This window comes from Vombatus ursinus, unplaced genomic scaffold, assembly GCF_900497805.2.
Source record: "Vombatus ursinus unplaced genomic scaffold, bare-nosed wombat genome assembly UNPS02014932.1, whole genome shotgun sequence".
Lineage (NCBI taxonomy): Eukaryota > Metazoa > Chordata > Mammalia > Diprotodontia > Vombatidae > Vombatus > Vombatus ursinus.
In genome coordinates, this window is record NW_020954710.1 from 14,318,447 (window position 1) to 14,337,493 (window position 19,047).

A 19,047-nucleotide genomic window follows, 5' to 3' on the forward strand; every position below is an offset into this window, starting at 1 on the left:
TTGCTTTCAAGGAGCTCACAGTCTGTTAGGGGAGATGACATGCAAATAACTAGGCCCAAGCAAACTTTATGTACTGGATAAATTAAGAGGGATTGGGATAGGCTACTTATAGGAGGGGACATTTTAGCACAGAATGAAATGGAAAAAATGCTGGTTGTGGAGCCTGAAGACCTGAGTTTAAATCTTGGCTGTGCTACTTTCTGCCAGTACAGCAGCAGCAGTAGCTAACATTTATATACCACCTGCTATGTGTAAAGCACTCTCCTAAGTGCTTTACAATTATCATCTTGTTTAATAATAGCCACCATTTATATAGCACCTACTATGTGTCAGGCACTCTGCTAAGTGCTTTGTAATTATTATCTCATTTAATAATAGATAACAGTTATATAGCACCTACTATGTACCAGGCACTCTACTAAGCACTTTACAACTATCTCATTTGATCCTCACAACAGACCTAGGAGGTAGATGCTGTTATTATCACCATTTTACAGATGAGGAAACTGAAATAAAAGGCAATTAAGTGACTTATCCTGGGTCGCACAGCTAGTAAGTGTCTGAGGCTGGATTTGATTTCAGGTCTTCCTAATGCTAGGCCTAGGGTTCTGTGCACTTTGGCGCCCCCTAGCTGCATCTGATTAAGTCATTTAACTTCTCCAGAACTGGGTCTCTTCAGCCTCAAATGAGGGGATTTGGACAAAAGTCATTGTATAGTGGATGGTGCCCTGGTCCTGGAGACAGGAAAAGTAATATTCAAATTTTCTCTGACACTTACTGGCTAAGTGACCTTAGTCAAGCTAATGACTCTCTCCTAACCTCCCCTGTCTCATCTATAAAATGGAGGTAACATCCACAGCATTTGCATCTCAGATTTAAGGAAGGTATATGGCAGGATGGAAAGAGCTCTGAAGTCGGAAGACCTGAGTTCAAATTCTGATTCTATCACTTTCAACCAGTGTGACTTTGAGCAAATCACTTAAATCCAAACTCAGCTTGTTTTTTTTTCTTTTTTTTATTCTATAAAATGAGAGGCATTGGAATAAATGATTCTTTCTAGTTCTGGGTCTTTAATACTATGACTTGATGCTTTAAGGTTCTTCCTAGTTCTCATCAATAACCACAGATGTGCTAAATTCCAGACCCCAGGTTCTGAATCTGTTGGGAAGCCAGGTGAAACCAATGGGCCATTCCTTAGAATAATGCATAAATTTAAATGCATTAAATAAAATACATTTTAAATGCATTAAAAAATACATAGGGTGGCAAAGGAAACCAATTCTACTGAAATGGAGTTATCAACTACTTTAGAAAATAAAATAAGCTTACAGAGCTAGGCCTCGGCAATGGAGCAGGGAGATGGGAAGAAGGACTGAGTGTTTTGGGAGATAGAAAGGTTCACTCAGAGGACAGAGATGGGCTGAAATGGTAAGTGAGAGGACACTGAAGTAGTGTTGTTCTAATTGCAATTTTGCCGGGGGCCAACTGAATAATATAACCTTTAAAAAACAATTCCAAAAGGACCAGAGATTTAGAACTGGAAGAGACCCTAGAGTCCATCTAGTCCAAAACTCTCGTTTTTCAAGTGAGAAAACTGAGGCCCAAATGAGTGATTTGCCCATGGTCACAGAGCTGAGGTTATAAGCCATACCTTCTGACTCCAGACCCATGGCCCCTTTCACTCTGCTTATAAATACTTCCAACCTCCCTGCTCATAATAGTACGTACACAGGAGCACCCAGCACAGTGACTAACCTTTGATCCCATAAAACCCAGATAAGGTTTCAAGGGGTACAGCAAGTGGCTTATCAGTGTTCTTTCCCTAAGTCTGAAAGACATTGCTAGTTTCTGCCCATTCAATTCAACATTTGAATAAGTGCCTAATTTGTGTATATCACAGTTCTATACTCTGGGGGCACAAAGATTAAAAGGGATGTAGTCTCTTCCCTCAAGGAGTTTTCATTCTACTAGAAGAGTAGAATAAACCAGATACTCAGCAAGTCAATACACAATGTATTTTACAGAGAATAAGAAACCTCTGTGGGAGAAGTAAATGGAGGTCAAAGGACTTGGGTTTAAATCCTAGCTCTGATATTTACTGCATGATCTTGGCCAAGTCTCATACCCTGTCTGAGCTTCCATTGCTTCCTCTGGAAAATAAAGGGGTTCATTAAAATGACCCCTAAGATTCATTCCAATTACAAATCTAAATCCTGTGATCCCAATGCTAACTTAGTCAAACGGTAAAGAACATTAGCAGAGTGAAGAAGGAAAAGACTCATGTGCCTGTAAACAAATGAAAATACAAAGTTTCTGCCACTTAGGCTTAAGAGAGGCAGAAGGAGATAGTAGAAGGTACATGATACGGTGCTCTAGAATCAAAGACCCTGGGTTCAAATCATGCCTTTGATGATTACCACTTGTGTGATCTTAGGCATTTTCATTTAAACTCCCTGGGTTTCAATTTGCTCATCTTTAAAATGAGGCAGTTATTATTCACAACCACATGAAAAATGATCCAGGTCACTAATATAAGAGAAATGTAAACCAAAAAAACTCTGAGGTTTCACCTCACACCCTGCAAATTGGCAAAAATGGCAATAATCAATGTTGGAGGAGTTGTGAGATAATAAGCACACTAATACATTGTTGGTGGAGCTGTGAAATGGTACAACCATTTTGGAAAGCAATTAGGAATTATTCACATAAAGGGATGAAAATGTCTCCAGAGACTCCATTGATGACTTTCCACCCCCAAGAAAGTCATCAATAAGAACGGCCCCACACACTCTGAAATATTTATAGCAGCACTTTTTGTAATAGTTAAGAATTGGAAATAAAGTAAATGCCCATCAATTGGGGAATGGCTAAACAAATTGTGGTACATGAATGCCAAGGAATATTACTGTGCTGTGAGAAATGATGTGGATAATGAATGGAGAAGGATGGAATCTATATGAACTGATGCAAGGTGAAATAAGCTGAGCCAAGAGAACAACATACACAATAATTACAGCAATCTAAATTGAAAGACCAGCCACAGACCAAGAAGTCCAAAGTAAATGTAACAAAATTATAAAGATTCAGCAGGACTCAAGTGAAGAGATTTTAGAAGACACCCCCAACCTGTTCTGTTGTGGGCGTGGGAGGTTGACAATGTGTACATTATGTGTGTTTTCAGACTTTTTCAACATATTGATCAGTTGCACTTATTTTTTTTCTCTAAAAAAATACTATTTGTTCTACGTAATGGTTCTCTGGGAAGGGGACATAGAGGCTTACTTGAGATAACTATAATGATGTAAGAAACAGAAGATAATATTAAAAACTTATTTACAAAAAAGAAAATTAAAATGAAGCAGTTGGACTAGTCCATCAATACACATTTAATATGTGCTTACTATACAACAGGCACTGTGCTCAATGAGATAGAAAGAAAGGCAGGCACACTGTACCTACCCTCAAAGAGCCCCCATTCTAATGGAGGATACAATATGGAAATCACAATGGACACGCAAGATATAGAATTGTAAGTGTAAGGTAACCTTAGAGGGAAAGAACCAGCAGTGAGGGTCATCCGTGTAGAAACAAGTAGCTAGAAAGAGTCTGAAATTTAGAGATAACGGGGATGATAGTGAGAGTAGGCTGCCGGAAAAAGACAGGAGGGGAGGTTACTGAGGTTTCACATACAAGAGTTTGCCTTGGCAAGAAAGATAATCTCTTCATCAGAGATAGGAATGAAAGAGGAAATAGAAGGGAAAGATGCCTGAATGATATAAAGTGAAGAGGATAGAAGAGGAAGGGAGCTCTTGGGGAATGACCTCAAATTTTTCAATAAAGTATGTAAGGTGAGGTCTTCAGCTAAGAGGCTAAAAGAGAGAGAGTGATGTTGCAGGTTTGAGTACGGATGAAATGATTTGGAATAGCTACTGTTGGGCGTGGGATATGGAATTAAATAATGATGTATAAATGGACTACCTTGCAGAGAGGGCCCAAGTAAGATTATTTAGCACATGCTTTGTGATTTATTCCAGCTCAATTTGGCAGTATTGTAAATGAGAGAGAAGGAGGCAAATAGCGGGAAAAATTCAAGGTGGGAGTTTGATATCTGCATGATAGGCAGAAAGATAAGGCATCAAGAGATTCAAGGGCAGAGTATAGTGTAGAATTGATCTAATCACGAAGAAGTCAAGAGAGTGAAAGGAAGAGATGTTCACCAGTGCAAAGGTGATAGCCTTGGGAAGAAATGAAGGGTAGAGGGACTGGTGGTCAAAGTGAGGATAAAGAATAGTAGTTGTAAGACACAGGAAAAGATAGAAAGATAAAAGATGCTCAGAAAAGCAAATTTCAGAGTTTGTGAACATGGAAATGGTACTGTTGTGGGAGATGGCAAAATCAAGGATATGACCATCTCTGGGTCAGGGGTAGAGGAGGGGAAGGTCATAGGGACTTAGTGGATGAGGATCTAGGAGGTTAGGGTACTTGTAGGAACACTAGTATGCATGCTGAAGTGTCCTGGTACGGCAAGAGCTGGGGAGAAAGAAAAGACAACGAACAAAGCATTTAACTCTTTAAAGAAAGAAGAATATCCTTAGGGGTCAATAGAAAATGGCCACTAGGGTCTGGATTGGCTGATAAATTTTGAGGCCATGAACCTCAAAAGAGAAGAAATTGCTAAATGATAGAGGTATAAAAAGAACCTACAAGTTGCAATGGGGAACAAAGAGTATTATAGGTAAGATGAGGGACATGAATGTAAGTGTAATGTAAGTGTAACAATACCAGAAGGGGTGGCCAGGGATGCCATGTAATCAGTGGGAAGTCAGGTCTCAGTGAGTGCCAGAAGATGGATGGAGTTAGGAAGGAAAAAATTTAAGATAAAAGCAAGTGTGTTCAATGAAGCAGGCATTCTAAAGAGGACAAAAGGAGAGGTCAGATGTGGAGTGGGACACTGGGGAAGGAAGAGGGTTGAAAAAGATGGGAATGAGGGAGCAGGCAGTTGAGATGAGTAACTGGTAGGCGGGAGTTCTGAGTCACTAGGAGGGGGAGGTTTCGAGGGAGTCTGAGATCCCTTCCTCCAATGCCCTTTTGTTTTATGATCTTTGCTACGATGCCACTTACTTCACACTCTGATTACAAGATTTTCCTTGTTGGCTATGATTCTAAAAGACATGATACTCACTGCCTCCTTTAACCAGGATAAACACAGCCAGTGTCAAGAGTAACACCACTTGGTAAGAATATGAATAAAAAAAAAAAGCTGCTAGAGCTTCTGACAGTTGACATTGGTTATTTGCTTTCCAAAGATGCTCTCCTGCCATGAATAATTCAGTCTGTAATTCCAGGATAAATACAGACTTTTGTTGACTCTCCCTTGACCCAGTTAAAGGTATGAATCTGCCTGGGAACTTATTAGAGGAAAAGAGGGGGAAAGGTGATACCGGCAGAAATTTCAAGAGCTCACAGTACTCTAAGCTGACAAGATGCCAGAAAGCTTCTGGCCTGTTTAGCATCATCGACATCTTTTGTCCATCTTGAAATGTTCCTCTACGATCCCACAGTGGGAGAAAGTGACACCAAATTGTACTTAAGTTAAAAGTCATTTTGTCAGGGACATGGAACAGGATCAGAGATAATCTTCCTGTGAAGACCTTAATTAAAGAATAAGACTGAAATAAGACATGTATTCTCCAATGACATTTAAGATTTTTTTCTCTCAAATGAATATAATAATGGTAAAGTCCAAATTTAATCTTAGACATATAAACTTTAAAAAAACTTTCTTTTTCCCTTTGTTCAGATTCAGGAGATAAAACTCTAATAAAATTTAGGTGGCATGTTAGTTCTAGTCTTAGAAAAACTGGATTCAAATCCCACTTCTAATGATTAATATCTTATGACTTTAGGTTAAGTACTTAACCTCTCCGGGTCTCAGTTTCTTCAACCACAAAATGAGGAGGATGATTGTCAAGGTCCTTTGCAGCTGATTTTATCCAATGCCTTATTCTTCCATGAAGAGGACCCTGGGAAATTTTAGGCCTTCATAGAACATGCTGAAATGTTTAAAGTTTAAGTTTAGGAAAGGCAGAATGGAAAGAATGTTGAGGCCAATGACCTAGGTTTTACTCCTGACTCAGCTTTGTTGTCATTCAGTTATTTTTTAAGACCTGCACAACACTCTATGAACCCATTTGAGTTCTTGGCAAAGATACTGGAGTGGTTTGCCATTTCCTTCTCCAGCTCATTTTACAGATGAGGAAACTGAGGCAAACAGGGTGAAGTAACTTGTCCAGGGTCACACAGCTAGTAAATGTCTGAGTGCAGATTTGAACTCAGGAAGATGAGTCTTTCTGCTTGCAGGCCAGGCACTCTATCCACTTCACTGACTTGCAGTGAACACAATCCTCACAAAAGACTTCCTCACGTGGGATTTCCCTATACCACTAAGACCACAACTCCAGCTCCTGTCCTCATGAATATACTTCAATAGATCCTCTACATTTTGGGGTGACTCACTCTCTCTCAGCAGAGCCAAACCTATCTCCATCTTCATATTCAAGGGGAGCTCTTCCTTGGGGATAAGCAGTTAACTTTGTGTTTTAGTCTACTGAACCAAAAGCCATTTGGTAACCTACAAACAGCCAAGTGGCATCTCCAGCTCTTGATATCTCTTCATCAAGTACCTGAAAATAGAGATGTGATCTTCTAAAGAAAATTATAGACACAAGTCTGCTTGTCTCAACAGATTTTTAGCAGTCATCCCCTAGATGCTTATGAAGATTATTCTTGGCCAACTGAACTGAATCACAGTGTGCATAATTAAAGCCCTTCACTGGTACTGTGAGTTAAGTGGACTGTATAGGTCCTGCATACTTATGTAGGTCATTGTCACACAAATTTTCCAGAGATAAGAAAATAGGCATATAGGTAAGTCAACTACCCTTTTTAGGAAATCATGTTGATTATAATTTATTTTACATTCATTTGAAACTTTCCCTTCTTTTACATATCTTGAAATAAAATATATCTTGAAAATAAACCCCAGAGGAAATTAAATGTTTTATCTAGTACCAGTGCAAGTATGTTTCCAAATTAAAAAAAAAAAAACTTGTGTTCTAAACCAGTATTGCCTATGGGTTATTATGTCTCTGCCTAGCAAGATCAAATCTACTATGGCCAAATTTGTTTGTGGACTCTTTAAACCACTTAATTGTAGTGATTGTGTTTCACATCATCTAAATTTCTCTTAAAAGCACTAATAATTATAACCAATGTCTTTATTTTTATCCATTTCCCATTTTTCAGAGTCAACAACTTGTTTGAATATGCCTAGTAGAAGCTATTATAAATGCATGTGTTATCTCTTCTTCCTGTACATTTTTTTAATTTGATGTTAATTTTGGCCATTTTTTTGTCTCTTATTAGTTTAAGATTTGACTGCACAAAGATAGTGGATTTTCAAATGACTCTTACAGCACATTGCTCAGAACCACAAAAAATCAATTTTGAATTTTCATGGATCATGTTTAAAATTACAAATGTCCCTCACCTCACTTTCCTTGAATCATGACCATGTTCAGAGTTGCCTCTTGAGACATCCAAATTTGGCTAATATCTATGTCACCCTCAAGAAAAGGAAAAGGGCCTTCATCTTCAACCATCCAAGCTAATAAGACATCAAATATAAGACAAGTTTTATTTAGCTTGACAAAAAATGCAAAGGACTCACACACAAACCCATCAATATTCAAGACAATTCTCCCTCCTTTCCAATGAGCCTCCAAATCCCCTAGGAATTTGTATAGTCCTTCAGACTTCTAATACTACCCTTGCATAGAAGCATCATCTTCACTTATGCAAAAGGAAAGCCCGTGATATTACATGACTTTCTTTTGCCATTATTGCCAAAAGATTGGCTCCAGATTTATTCCACCCTAGAGTTGATGCCTTCAACCTCAATCAGAAAAGGAGCCATGAGAATGATGGGGAGTTAAGCTATTTATCTATGGTAAACTTCTCCTCTACCAAAGAACTATAGAATTGCTCCAGACTTATGGTATTGCCCTGAAATTGAGGAAATTTCAAGCAGGAAAGGACTTAAGGTTCCTAAGGAATCTAAGAAACCAGTAAGTCTAATAAGCTAATAAGCCTATGGTGAGCTCCATGTCTTCCAAGGGCCTATACAGTTGTCTTCCTAGAATTGAGTGATGTCATACTACCACCCCTCAAAAACAGGTAAAGTAATGCTAGAAAGTCTAGCAAGATTCTCCTTTGGTAGGGCTCACATTTCTTCAGGACTTACATGGACCACATCGCTCACAATATCAGTGAAGGCTTTTATTCTTCCACAATGTGGCTCAGTCCCTTGATTTTCTTGGCTAGCATTCTTGTTCAGGAATTCCTCCATTGGGTTCTGGACTGCTATGCTATTTATAGCCCATGGGTTGAGTTCTTTGCAGAAATTCCATTTGAGTTTACAAGAAAGTTTCACCGAATGAATGAGATTGTTATTTTTATTGGGCATTTTCAATATGCTAACAACTAAAAATTACAGTTAATCCCTGCAGCTAATTTTGCCACCCTACCCAAACAATACTGAATCTCCCCTTCAAGAAGCACAGAACATAGGAGAACAGACTTCTGACCATAGCCTGGATAGGACAAGAAAAAAAATTCTCCCTACACTGAATTCCTACAGGAGAAAGAAGAACACTTCCCCAACTCTAGGGTAAATCAAGGGATGGATGTCATCCATGAGATTGTGCCTGGCTGATCACCAACCTACACAAGACAGAAGACTGGGACAATGGAAGTAAGTGCTGAGAATAGAGCAATAATAAAGCTAAATAGTTTTTAAATAAATAAAGCACATGTGGGAGGCCAACACTAGTAGGCTAACATCCATTCTGTCACTTAAAACATTTCAAGTTGCCCCTTTTATTCCTGCCTCCAGAATGTGGGAATGTTTTCCATCTTAATTTAGTTCTTTTCTTATCTTTTTCCTTGAAGGAATTACAGAAAATGCTTTCTTTTTCATTCTAGCTTTGGCTTTTCTTTAAACCAGAGAAATTCTATCTAATGGTTCTTTTCATTAGAGGTTCCCACCCACAGGGATTTTTGTCTCTCTCCCAAGGCCTAGAGTGGGAGCAAGGGACTCCTGGTGAGAGGCAAATCCTATCACCTCCCTTTCTTCCACCCACCCCATCAGTAAAATGAGGGAGTTAAACTAGATGGCCTCTAGCCCCCCTTCTAGTCCTAAATCTGCGATCCTAGAATCCTAAATTAAGTGACTTACCGATGTTCATACAATTAATGAATATGGAAGATAGGATTCAAACCCAAGTCTTTCCTGACTCAAAAGTCCAGCCCTCCTTAATCGTAGAAGCTTGAGAATTTTACTTTGATGGAAAAAGAACTTCATTTCTGTTAGAATTAATTCTTTCAATTCAGACAAGATTTCTTTTCCTATAGGGGAATTTAATTTCAGTGAATGGAGAAGAAATGTTCCTCTGAGAGAGAAAATCAATCATTTCGTTCTCCATGCATTACACTTTACTTGGGGGAGTCACCTCTGACTCTAGAACTTTCAGACTGGAAGGGTGGTCTTGGAAGGGGTAGACTCAATCAATCAATTGATCAATACACATTTGTTAAGTTACATGTAAGAAAACTATAAAGCTAGAAATAGGTCAAGTTATAAAGTATTTTAAATTCCAAACATAGGAGTTTATATCCAACTCTTCCCTGTTCACACAGTTGCCCCTCATCACCAGAGGCCTAGATCATTGAAACAACCTCATAATTGGTCTCCCTGCTTCAAAGCCATCCTACACACCATAACCAAGATACTTTTCCTTAACTTCAGGTCTGACCACATAATTCTTCTATTTAGTCAACTCCAGTGATTCCTTACTCCCTCAGAAATTAGATATCAGCTCCCACCTTTCCAGCCTTATTGGACATTGTTTTCTTCTGTACTTTGAAATCCAACCAAAATGGCCATCCCTGTTCCTCACATAGGACACTCCATTCTCCATCTCCACACCTTTGGCCTGGCTGTTTCACATGCCCGTAATCCATTTGCTCCTTACCTTTGTCTCATAGAGGCCCTTTCTTCTTTCAAGATGCAGCCAGATACTACTTAGGTGAAGTGTTGCCTGATCTCCCAGCTGCTAGTGCCCTTCACCCCAAACAATGTAATATTTAACTATTTTGTAAATATTATAAATATTTTTGGAAATATTTTGGAAATATTGTAAATATTCATTCATTTTAAATATCTGATACATATATATGTATGTATGTATGTATGTATGTATGTATGTACTTATTCTCTCCTGCATTCAAATGTAAGCTCCTTGGGAGTAGGAATTGTTTCATTCTTTCTGCTTGTATCCCCAGAATGTAGCACAGTGCCTGGTGCATAGTCAGGGCTTATTAAATATTTGCTTCTTGACTATGTGATTGCTTATTGAAAGCCATTGAAAGTTTATGTAGTAATTTGTGCAGAAATCATGTGGGAGTGAGAGAGTGACATGGTCAGACCTATGCTTTAAGAAAAATTACATTGGCAACTATGTGAAGGATAGATTGGAGTCAGGACCTGAGGCTTGAGTTAGAAACACCAAACTAAAGGCCATCACAATAGTTCAGGAAAGAAGTGAATAGGGAATGAGCTAAGGTGATGATTGTATAAGTAGAAAAAAGGGTAAAAAGTCACAAGATGCAGTGAAAAAAGAAATTACAAGATTCGACAAGCGATTAAATATGTAGGGTAAGTAAGAGTAAGGAGATGAGGTTGATAGCAAGATTTCAAACTTGAGTGACTGGAAAGATGATGGTGCCCTTGATAGTAATAGGGAAATAAGGAAAAGGGGTCAGTTTGGGAGAAAAGATAATAAGTTCTGCTTCAGACCTTTGGAGTTTGAGATGTTTAAGGTACATCTTGTTCTAGATGTCAAAGAGACAGTTGGTGATATGAGGTTATCTAAGAGGAGCTAGGGCTGGATGCATACATATCTGGGAATCATCTGCATAGATATGATAGTTGAACCCATGGTAGATGGTGAGATCGCCAAGTGATAGAATATAGAGGAAAAACAGAAGAAAACCAAGGATGGAGCCTTTAGGGATATCCACAGTTAGTAGGCCTGACATGGATGAAGAACCAGCCTGGAAAAGGAGCAGTTACACAGATAGAAATGTAACCAAGAGAGAAGAGAAATGAAAACCACAAGGAAAGAGAGTATCCAGGAGGAGATGAATAACAGTGTTAAATGTTGCAGAGAGATCAAGAAGGGTGAAGATTGAGAAATATCATTAGATCAGACATTTGTGAGATCATTGGTGACCAATGTGGGGGGTGGGGGCAATTTTAATTAAATAATGAGATAAGAAGCCAAATTGCAGTGTTTAGAAGAGAGAGGCTAGGAGATGGGGAATGGAATTTAAATTATTTTTTTCAAGTAATATAGCTGAGAAATCAAGGGAAGGTATAGTGTAATAGTTATCAGGCAAGGTAAGATCAAATGAACTTTTTCAAAGCTGAGAAAGACTTATGAGAGTGTGTAGGCAGTAAGGAAGACATAAGATTGGAAGAGATTGAAGATTAAAGAGAGTGTAGAAATGAAAGTTGGCTCAATTTTTTGGAGAAGATGAGAATGGATGGAATCAAAGCTTCCTATTTCATGAAATTATAAATAAATAAATACCTCTGTTACTTGAGTATTTGAATTCCCAGAACTTCCTTTTTCCCTTTTGGATAGAGAAGGAATTATATTCCCATTGGTAATAAATGTATTTCAATCCAAAGAGCATTTTACTTTCTATGTTGATGATTTTTAAGAATTTAATATTACTATATTTTCACATCCTAACTTCCTTCTTCCTTCCTCTCCCTCCACCCTTGAATCTCTTGCCCTGTTGTCTTATTGTCTTCTTGACAAACCCTACCCTTGGATCACTTCCGCTACTCACCTCTTTTTTTTTTTCTACTCAGGCACTGTTAAACAGAACTGAAAGAAGTCTTAAAATTCTACTGACTTGGTCTACAACAAATTCATGTGATCTAATTATCTTATCTCAACTGGATTGATTGTTCTCCTCTTAATAAAAACAAACCCAAAATCTATTACAAACACATATAGTCCTGAAAAACTAATTTCTGCATTAATGATTTAAAAAAGGCCACAATTTGCTCTCTAAGCCCATCCCCTCTCTATGTGGGGGTGGCTACTATACTTCATCATGACTTCTCTGGAGTTGTGATTGTTCATTGTGTTGATTACACTTTCTAAGTCTTTCAAAATAGTTTGTCTTTATATTGTTATTAACTAAATTATTCTGATTCTGCTCACTTCACTTTGCATCCATTCATACAAGTTTTCCCAGCTTTCTCAAACTCTTTGTACATTTTCTTACAGCACAATAGCATTCCATCACAAACATATGCCATAACTTGTTCAGCCGTTCCTCAATTGATGGCAGCTTCTTAGTTTCTAATTATTTGTCACCATGCAAAGTACTGCTAATATGTTTGAACATATGGGTCCTTTTCCTCGTTCTTTGATCTTTCTGGGGTATAGACCTAGTAACAGTATCTCTTGGTCAAAGAGTGTGCACATTTTTATAGCTTTGGGGGCATAGTTCCAAATTGCTTTCCAGAATGGCTAGACCAGCTCACAGTTCTATGAATAGTGTATTAATGTACTTGTTTTCCCACAAGCCCTCCAGCATTTGTCATTTTCCTTTTTTATCAACATTGCCAATATAATGGGTATCTTGTGGTACCTCAGAGCCATTTTAAATTAGATTTCTCTAATTTTTAGTGATTCTGAACATTTTTTATATATGGCTGTTGATAACTTGGATTTTTTCCTCTAGGAAATATCTATTTATATCCTTTGCTTATCAACCGGAAAATGACTTTTATTCTTTAAAAATCTGAATCAGTTCTCTACATATGTTAGATATGAGACAGTTATCAGAGAAACCTGATGCAATAATTTTCCCAATTTCCTTTTTCTCTTTTAATTTTAGCCACATTAGTTTTGTTTTTGCAAAACTTTTAATTTTATGTACTCAAAATTATCTATTTTACCTCCTGTGAACTTCTCTATCTCTTGTTTTGTACCTGTCCATAGATCTGATAGGTAATTTCTTCCATGTTTCACTCCTTTTTTATGCTGACACCCTTTTCACATAAATCATATACCAATTTGGAGAGTGTCATGTGATGCAGTGTGAGCTATTGCTATATAGACAATTAGATACCTAGTTATTATATTGGCTTAAATTACTGATGAACTATTAATATTTCTCCAATTATTTAGATCTCTTTATTTATCTAAAGAGTGTTTTCAATTGTGCTTATATTTCCTGTGTGTGTCTTGGCAAGAAGATTACCAAGTATTTTATACTATTTATAGCTATTTCAAATAGAATTTTTATTTCTATTTCTTCCTGATGGATTTTGTTGTTAATATACAAAAATGCTAATGATTTGTTTGTGTTTATTTTATGTCTAGCAACTTGGCTACAGTTTTTAGTTGCTTCAATTTTTTTGCTTGATTCACTAGAGTTCTCTAAGTAAATCATCATATCATCTGCAAAGAGTGAAAATTTTTATTTCCTCTTTGCCTATACTTATACCTTCAATTTCTTCTTCTTGTCATTGATGTAACTAGCATTTCTAACACTATAGTGAATAGTAATGGATATCTTTTTTAACCCTGATCTTATTAGAAAGGGCTATAATTTATCACAATAATGTAAAAGACTGGCCCTTGGATTTAGAGAAATATTAGTAATCATATTAAAGAAAGATCCTTTGATTCCTTACCTTTCTAGTGTTTTTTAATAACAATGTATGCTGTATCTTGTCAGAAAACTTATATTGATAATCAAAAAAACTTTTGGAACAAAAAAACGAATAATATTGAGGGCACAATTAGAGAGACTGGCTCAGCGCCTTCATTTCTCTCTTCTCTACGCATTCCCAAATTCAGAAATATCAGGTTACAAGGGCAAGACGGTCAGAAAAAGGAAAAATATTCATCAGCTCTAGATTCCTGGAATACAACAATAGAACTAGAAAAATTTTTTGAAATGAAATTTTTAATCCTATTTTGGGAGAAAGGTGCATTATGCTATCACCCAAAGATCATCTTTGCCAGGGAAGAATTCCTTAAATAGTGTATAGTGGGGAGAGATCGTTATTTTGCCTCCTTACATCTTGTCATCCTTGTCTTTTGTTTTTCTATTGCTGCCAATCAATAGAAAATAAAAACAATGCTTTTTTGAACAAGCTGTGATCTGAAATGGGAAGATATTGCTAATTTTCATTATTTTTTAATAATTAAAAGTCCAGGTAATCCCAATAGTTCACATCCCCTTAAAAAAAGAGAACAACCCAACACAAATCAGTACAAGTCAGTATAGGACCTCCCCAGCCTCAAGCCTCATCCTTTCACAGAATTCCTCCAGAGGAGTAACTAGGTATCTCCCAGCTCCAGGGGAAGGTGAAGGAAAGCTTCCATCTAGGAGATGACCCTGACTGGATGTCCTGTGGCCTATAGACCCAGAAGCTGATTTGATTAAAATAAGCATTTGGTATAAAATCACAATAAAGTGAAATATTTAAAAATAAAATGCCAGTAAAATATAGGCCACAGGCAGGCAGGTGGTGCAGTGGATAAAGGGCTGGACCTAGAGTCAGGAAGACCTGAGTTCAAATCCAGTCTTGGATACTCAGATATCTATCCCAGGGCAAGTTACTTAATGTCTGTCTGTCTCAGTTTCCTTAACTGTAAATGGGAATCCTAATAGCAACTACTTCACATAGTTATTCTGAGGATCAAATTAGTTTATATTTGTATGGCACTTAAAAAAGTGCCTGTTACATAGTCTGCACTTAACAAATATGTATTCCTACTTCTTGAATTTAGACCAGGGATGGAGAACCTGTGGTCTCGAGGCCACATATGGCCCTATAGATTCTCAAGGGTGGCCCTTTGATTAAATTCAAACTTCATAGGACAAATTCCCTTAATAAAAGGATTTGTTCTGTAAAACTTGGACTCAGTCAAAAGGCTGCACCCAAGGACCACATGTGGCCTTGAAGCCACAGGTTCCCCACCCCTGATCCAGGTCATCAGTCTTTGAATATTCTTTTTATAATTAACACCTTTGGCTCTATGTAATGTCTTCTTATCCTCAGTGAGAAGCCTACCAATCAATTTTCAAGCACTCTCTGAAGATTGCTTTTTTTTAACCCAGAGATTTTAAAATAATAAACTTGTCCAAGTAATTTACCAAAAAAATTCATTTGTTTCTTTGTATCATTTAGTAAATATTTCCAATTCCCTGGACTATCTATAGCATCTCACATAGCCTTGTCAATAGATCTAAGGGTGTAGATCTAAGGGTATCATTTTAACTTTTCCTGAGATTCAGCAACCAAGTTACCTAACTTTACTCTCAATATACACAGTAATACAACAAATAATGGTACTCACACAAATATATGGCAAAGTTATCTTTAAAGTCATACTTGAGGGATAATAGAAGGGAGGGCAGATTGGGGGAAGGGGTAATCAGAAGCAAACACTTCTGGGGAGGGACAGGGTCAAAAGAGAGAAGAGAATAAAATGGGGTGGGATAGGATAGGATGAAGTTTTTCACAACATGACTATTATGGAAGTGTTTTGCATGACTACACATGTATAACCTATATCGATTTGCTTGCCATCTCAATGAAGGTGGGTGAGGAGGTAGGAAGGGAGAGAATTTGGAACCCAAAGCTTTAAAAACAAATGATAAAAATTGTTTTTACATGCAACTGGGAAATAAGAAATATAGGCAATAGGGAATAGAAATATATCCTGCCCTGAAGGAAAATAGAAGGGGATAGAAGGGAGGGCAGATTAGGGGAAGGAGTATTCAGAATGCACACTGTCTTGGGGTGGGGAAGGGATGAGATGGGGAGAAAAAAAATCTTGTGGAAATGAATGTTGAAAACTAAAAATTAATTAATTAATTTTTAAAAAGGATTACATACAAAAAAGTCTTATTTGAAAAGGAAACAGCAGAAAACTTATTGTCTTATAGCAGGAAAATAAAAGAGAAAGAAAATATGATTTTTCCCCAATAGATTCCTGCCATACTAAGGTATTCAAGATATGAATCTAGCATAAACTCCTTAAAAATAGTGCCTATGGAAATGTCTACTTTATTTATGGGTTTATAAGATAACCTTAACCCAAGTGCAAGAGACTCCGTAGTTCTACATTTTCCAAAGTCGTAGCTCATGAGCCACCACTGATATATTTATCTTTACTAGGGATTCAGAGGACACAAAGAGTTTAAAGCAAAGACATTTAATGAAATAATATAGTATGAAAAAGTACCATGAGCCTCTCCCATGTCAAAGTCTAGGGTAACTTCTCCCACAAATATGTATTCTATTACTGGGGAAAATTGTATTTGCAGGGAATACATATGGTCAGGTTTTACATGGAGCTCTGGCAAGGATTCACACACGGAAGTACATATATGATGTGAACACATGAGGCAAGAGCACATATTTAGAGGAATTCATAAACGAGTAACATGTGTACCCTCAGTATATGCACAGAAGGGGCAACTTTTATCTCGAATGATGTTATTATCACATTGCTCTTGTCTAACCTGCCCCTGGCAGGTTTCTTGTGGGATGAAGTATCTTCTAGATATGTAGCTTCCAGAGGATGTGTAGTCTTTGATGAACACTTAGTTTTGGGCATTGTTTTCCCCACCCAAGTCTCACATGGCTGCAACCCAATATTCATCCATTGGTCCAATAGTTGCTATTAACTTCTCTCAGTTTTCAGATTGTGAATGCTTTAGAGGAAGCACTCTCCTTTCCACATAGGAGGGTAAGTGGATTCAGTTATGTAATTTTAGTTTTTAAGTAAATGCATTCCCTACTGCCACTCTTTTAGAAATCAGAAGCCCTTAACATACCCAACCATTAGACTAGAGGATAACACACTGTAAGGAAAATCTTTTTCTGGTTGGTTTTTTTTTTCTTGTTTAAGAAGTTGTCATGTTTTTATCACAGCCTTGTCTAGAAGGAGCTTTCCTTTCCAGAATGAGATTCTTTGCAAAGGTTCCAGAGGCAGAGGAAAAAATTCAACCCCAACTGCCCAGTGCCTTGAGGCTCAATTCTATTTTTTAATTCTATTTCTTTGGCACTGAGCCTTCCTTCTTTGTGAGATACCTTTCCCTAATTTATTACTAGAAAGTCTATGTGACTTCCTGTTTACTTTCTAGTAGTTAAACTATTTCAATTTCTATCCCTCCAAAACAGATATTCTTATAATCCAGGGTGCATGAACTTATTTTTTAAACATTTAATAGCTATTTTAACATAACTGGCTTCTATTATAATCCCATTATTTTATTTTTTGCATTAAAACATTATTCTGAGAAAGGATCTATTGGCTTACCTAGATGGCCAAATGGGCCCATAACATCAACAAAACTTTGCTTTAGGGGCAGCTAGGTGGCACAGTGGATAGAGAACCAAGTCAGGAGGACCTGAGTTCAAATCCAGCTTCAGATACTTGCTAACTGTGTGACCCTGGGCAAGTCACTTAACCCTGATTGCCTCCCTCCCCCCAAAAAAATAAAAAGGAAGCTTTACTTTAGAGTAAACTCTTCCAGAAAACTCCTAAGAACTCTATTTGGGATCCCCTGGTTACTCAGCTCCCAAGCTCTTCAATTTTACCATAACCTCAGGGGCACAAGATATTTTAATGTCATCTTCATGTTCTCTTTCCAAGTGAAAATTCCTTAAAGACCACATATCATTTGTTCAGTATTTATAATGTTTAAATATCTCCTCATTAGGACCCGTATCCAAATCTCCCTCTCCCTCTCTCTCTCTCTCTGTCTCTTAAAGAATTTCAGAATTTAAATGTATTTCACAAGGTTCCCACTCCAGCACATTCTACAAGAAAAATTCCCACTACACCATCCCCAACAAGTGGTCATCTGACCCCTCCTTGAAAATCTCCAGTGAGAGGGGGCCCAATATCCCCTAAGGCAACCCCTTCCATTTTTTGATGGTTCAAATTACTGGGAATTTGTTCCTGACATCAAGCCTCAATTAATTTCTTTTCAACTTCCATCTATTTCTCTTCTTGGATCAAAGAGAACAAGTCTATTCTCTTTTCTACGTGACAGTCTCTGAAATACTTAGAGACATCTGTCATGCCCCACCCCTAGTCAATTTTCTCTTTTTGAGGCAAAGCGTTGCAATTTCTTTCAACCAATCCTCTTATGCCCTGAACTCAAGATGCTTTACCAACATGATTGTCCTCTCTAGCTGCTCTCCGGTTCATCTCTCTGTGATGATACCAATTTTGACAGAACAAACCACTCTTCCTATTAAAGGAGAAATTATTCATAATGGGAAGAAGTGGTCCATTTTAAGGTTTTACCAATCCAGTTCATCCCAACATATACTACTCTGACTTTTCTACTCCCAACTCCAATCCCTCTTTCAGGCTCCACTGAGCACAGCAAAGCAGTCTCCATAGCCATGAGAAAGAAAAAAACCTTTCTTCACTAATCACTTAAAAGGATATTCAAGGGGCAGCTAGATGGTGCAATGGATAGAGCACTGGTCCTAGATTCAGGAGGACCTGAGTTCATATCTGGCCTCAGACACATAACACATACTAGCTATGTGACCCTGGGCAACTCACTTAACCCCATTGCCTAGTCAAAAAAAAAAGATATTCAAGGGGTCTCCCCAAATCTATTATAAACTCAGGGAAATCTTTCTTCCATGAGATTTACAAATGTGACATTTGATTGATAGTCCAAAATAATTATGGTCTGAGTTAAGAAACAATAAAATAAAATGTTTTGATAAATAAAAATAAGATTAAAAATCTTTAGGCAACCTAGGGTTAACATGGCAGATCTCATTCTATCACTTTAACCATTCAGAATAGCCCTCTTTTCCCCATATTCCCATTCTCATGTATTATATGGGACTAT